This window comes from Lampetra planeri, chromosome 63 (assembly GCF_965212315.1).
Source record: "Lampetra planeri chromosome 63, kcLamPlan1.2.h2, whole genome shotgun sequence".
Taxonomy (NCBI): domain Eukaryota; kingdom Metazoa; phylum Chordata; class Hyperoartia; order Petromyzontiformes; family Petromyzontidae; genus Lampetra; species Lampetra planeri.
This window is the reverse complement of record NC_136169.1, coordinates 398,307-403,306: the sequence shown is the minus strand read 5'-3', so window position 1 is coordinate 403,306 and position 5,000 is coordinate 398,307. Positions and strand designations below refer to the sequence as shown.

Here is a 5,000-nt window from a genome sequence, read left to right as displayed (position 1 = left end):
TCTCTACATACAAAGGCAAAGACCCCCCGTGTAGCCTTAATAGACTGTAGGGGTAAGTGCTGTTAGCGAGCACCTATAAAGGCCGGCACGGCACACGAGGGGGTGGGTGGCCAACACCCACGCCCGGCCGCAATTGTCTCCCTGGTACTCATTTGAGTCTGAGTCGACCTAGGGGAGGCCCAGAACCTGTTTAGATAATCGTCACAGCGGGAATCGAAGCCGGGTGGCTGGTTTCGTAGCGCAGCGTAGCGCTAACCGCCATACCACCGCTCCCCATATACAAAGACAAAGATCCCCTGTGTAGCCTTAACAGACTGTAGGGGCAAGTGCTGTTAGCGAGCATCTATGAAGGCCGGAACGGTACACGTGACCAGCACCACGCCCGACCGCCTTTGTCTCCCCAGTGGCGATGTTTACACACCGCACCAGGTACTCATTTGAGGCTGAGTCGACCTAGGGGAGGCCCAGGACCGGTTCAGATGATAATCGTCACCGGTGTTGGTCGTGAGCGGGAATCGAACTTGGGTCGCCGGGTTCGTAGCGCAGCGTAGCGCTAACCGCTACACCACCGTTCCCCACCACACGCACACACACACAGACACACATACCCGCACACACACGCACACGCGCACACACACACACACAGACACACGCGCACACACACGCGCACACACACGCACACAGACACACACACACGCGCACACACACGCGCACACACGCACACAGACACACACAGACACACGCACACACACACGCACACACACGCGCACGTGTACACGGATATAACGGATAAGCGAATGCTCAAATGACAATCGCCACCGCAATGCGAATACCCCGCGAGAAGTATCCTCCGAGTGGTATTCATGTCAATTGCAACAACAACAACAAGGTCGCCGTCGTCGTAAATATCGTCACCGGTCATGATCGATCCACTGCTGGAAGGCGGCCTCCTCGCCCGAACATCACCCGCGTTATGGATTCAGTTCGGATGCTCGTCGCGTCGTGGTGAGATCCCGGACTGTCGCTGCGCCTCCTCCGCCTCCTCCTCCTCTCAATTCTAAGAACTGCGGACAGATGTGGAGAGACGGAGGGCGGACACACGCGGACAGGGCTACACAAAGACAAAGATCCCCCGTGTAGCCTGAACAGAATGCTGGGATAAGTGCTGTTAGCGAGCAGCTACGAAGGCCGACACGGCACACGAAGGGGTGGGTGGCCAGCACCAGGCCCAGCCGCCTTTGTCTTCCCCAAAGGCGATGTGTACACATTGCACCACGTGCTCATTTGAGTCTGAGTCGACTTCGGGGAGGTTCAGGACCGGTTCAGATGATAATCGTCGCCGGTGTTGGTGGCCGTGAGCGAGAATCGAGAACTCGGGTCGTCACCGGGTTCGTAGCGCTAACCGCTACACCACCGCTCCCCGCACACACACAGGCATCAACACACACACGAACACACACAAACACACACACGAACACACACACATTCAACATCGATGCACAGATACGGACACGCACACACACATAGACACACAGAGGCAGCTGTACACACATACACAGAAATGTACACACGGAAGCACACGCACACACACGCATACACACACAAGAAGACTAAGACGGTCAGCCACAACGCACACATACACATACATGCAGATATACACAACAAAAGACAAAGATTCCCCGTGTAGCCTTAACCGACTGATGGAGCAAGTGCTGTTAGCGAGCGCCTATGAAGGCCGGAACGGCACACGAGGGGGTGGGTGGGCCAGCACGACGCCCGGCCGCCTTTGTCTCCCTAGTATTTACGCACCGCCCAGGTACTCATTTGAGGCTGAGTCCACCTAGGGGAGGCCCAGGACCGGTTCGGATAATCGTCACTAGTGATGATCGTGAGCGAGAATCGAACTCGGGTCGCCAGGTTCGTAGTGCAGCGTAGTGCTAACCGCTTCACCACCGCTCCCAACACAGATATACAGAAACACACACGCACATAGAATTACAGACACACAGATGCACACACATACACAGACAGATACACACACACAGATACACAGACACACACACACAGATATACAGACACACAGACGCACACAGATACACACACATACAGATACAGATACACAGACACACATAGATATACACACAGATATACAGACAGAGACACACATATACACACACACAGATACACACATGCACGCTTACACCGGTTCACACACATACACACCATGTACGCTTAGACACAGACACACCAAAATACGCAGATACATACACGCACGTAGACAAACACGTACAGACACGGACAGATACACACATACGGACAGACTTACACACACGCACAGTGATACATACACACGCACAGTGATACATACACACGGACACACAGGGACACGGAGAGACGCACACGGACAGACTCGCACACACACACGCACAGTGATACACAAAGATCCCCCGTAGAGCTTTAACAGACTGTAGGGGCAAGTGCTGGTAGCGAGCACCTATGAAGGCCGGAACGGTACACGAGGGGGTGGGTGGCCAGCACCACGACCGACCGCCTTTGTCTCCCCAGTGGCGATGTTTACACACCACACCAGGTACTCATTTCAGGCTGAGTCGACCTAGGGAGGCCCAGGACCGGTTCAGATAACCGTCACTGGTGTTGGCCGTGAGCCGGAATCGAACCCGGGTCGCTAGGTTCATAGCGCAGCGCGCTAACCGCTACACTACCGCTCCCCACAGTGATACACACACACGGACACACACCAACAACGGACAGACACGCATAGGGACCCACACACACACACGCACAGGAATAGAGGGGAGGAGTGGAACGTAGTCACCAGAGAAGAGGGAGGTTTGAGAGAGGGGTGTGTTGTTGTGGTGGTTTGTGTGGTGGTTGTGGTGGTGTGTGTGGTTGTAGTGGTGGGGGGGGGGGGCGAGGGGGGGTTGCGACACCCAGCCACGTGGTGAACGATGGCGCTCGACCCGCGCCGCGAGCAGCGTGGGGGCGCCTCGCTCATTCAAGGAGCACCGTGACCTCCTCGGGCAATATGCGGGGGTGGAGCGTGAGTGTGTGTGTGTCAGTGTGTGTGTGTGTCTGTGTGTGTCTGTGTGTGTGTGTGTCTGTGTGTGTGTTTGTGTGTGTGTGTCTGTGTGTGTGTGTCTGTGTGTGTGTGTCTGTGTGTGTCTGTGTGCGTCTGTGTGTGTGTCTGTGTGTGTGTCTGTGTGTGTGTCTGTGTGTGTGTGTATGTCTGTGTGTGTCTGTCAGTGTGTGTCTGTATAATGCGTGTGTGTCTGTGTGTGTGTGTGTCTGTGCATGTGTGTGTCTGTGCGTGTGTGTGTCTGGGCGTGCGTGTGTCTGTGTGTGTGTTGCTGTGTGTATGTGTCTGTGTGTGTGTCTGTGTCTGTCTGTACGTGTGTGTGTCTGTGCGTGTGTCCGTGTCCGTGTGTGCGTGTCTGTGTGTGTGTGGGGAGCGGTAGTGTAGGGGCTAGCGCGCTGCGCTATGAACCCGGCGAACCGGGTTCGATTCCCGCTCACGGCCAACACCGGTGACGATTGTCTGAACCGGTATCTGGGCCTCCCCTAGGTCGACTCAGTCTCAAAATGAGTACCTGGTGCGGAGTGTAAACATCGCCACTGGGGAGACAAAGGCGGCCGGGCGTGCTGCTGGTCACCCACTCCCTCGTGTACCGTTCCGGCCTTCATAGGTGCTCGCTAACAGCACTTGCCCCTCCAGTCTGCTAAGGCTATACGGGGGATCTTTGTTGTGTGCGTGCGGTCGTGTAGCGGTTCGCGCGCTGCACTCCAAACCCGGCCGACCCGAGTTCAATTCCTGCTCACGGCCTTGCCTAGGTCGGCTCAGCCTCAAATGAGTACCTGTTGCGGGAATTGAGCTCGGATCTTCGCCGGGTTCGCAGCGCTCCACTCACTCCACCACGCAAACAAAAACATCAAAGCACACAGACAGTAACCACTACGCCATCGCCCCCCCCCCCCCAACACACACACACACTGCTAGGCATGTACACGTGAGCGCATCGGCGTGCGTCCGAGTTGTAACAAGAGTAACAGCTTAACCTCCAAAGCGGAGTTTTGCCCTATTGCGTGTGCGACTGCCTTAAACACACGGAACAGCGTCACGCTCTCTGTATATACCACGTGCGTGTGCTGAGCAAGGTCAAGGTCAAAGGGGTCATCATGGTCAACGCCGTTCGATGTCATCATCACCACCACCATCATCATCATCATCCCCCGCCCCCTACGACGGAAAGGAGGAATTCCCCTACCCGACCTCTGCTCTCCTCTACGAGTCGTCCTCGAAGTCCCGGGATAAACGAAGAGACCGGCCCTCGACAAGGGAGAGGGGATATCGGCCGCACACCCGCGGTGAATGGACCCACATCGAGGGTTGAGCCACGAACAAGTGTGTTGACATCGGCGGCTGCCGTGGTGTGCTGAGGCACAGCGCGCGGCCTTCACAGAAGGTTTGCCGCTACTCGCTACCCACAACGGCACTTGTCCCAGCAGCCTGTCAAGGCTATACGGGAGGGAGGGATCTTTGTCTTTGTGTCGTGTAGCAGGTGAGAGCGCTGCGGATCCCGGCAGAGAATGCCGCGGACGGCCACCAACACGGCTGGCGATTATCTGGAACATGATCTCCCCTAGGTGGGCTCGGCATCGTGCGAAACGAGTCAAACGTCGCCACTTAAGCGAGACGAATGCGTGGCACGGGCGTGGCGCTGGTCAGCCACCCCCTCGTGTGGCCACAGCAGGCGGCCTTCACAGAGGCTGCTGCTGCTGCTGCTTGCTACTCGCTCACAGCCACTTTGCCCCAACAGTCTGTGGCAGACGACACGGGGAGGGAGGAGAGCACTGTTTCTCTTGGGTGTCGCTACAGCGTTCTGTGTGCCATCGTACCGAAGCACACGGTAAAGCCTGGACTTTTGAGGGCATTCATCCAGCAGTGGATTGATTGATTGATACAATCGACGTATTGTGCTGCG

At 56.4% G+C, this 5,000-nt stretch overlaps 1 long non-coding RNA gene across 1 annotated transcript in view; it reads right to left on the bottom strand.

Moving 5' to 3' along the window:
* Positions 1-5,000, bottom strand: part of LOC144736850 (uncharacterized) — a 23,985-nt gene that overhangs the window by 8,927 nt on the left and 10,058 nt on the right. The window contains exon 3 of the long non-coding RNA XR_013588837.1: positions 916-1,064. This is a non-coding gene — a long non-coding RNA (uncharacterized LOC144736850). The remainder of the gene's footprint in view (positions 1-915; positions 1,065-5,000) is intronic.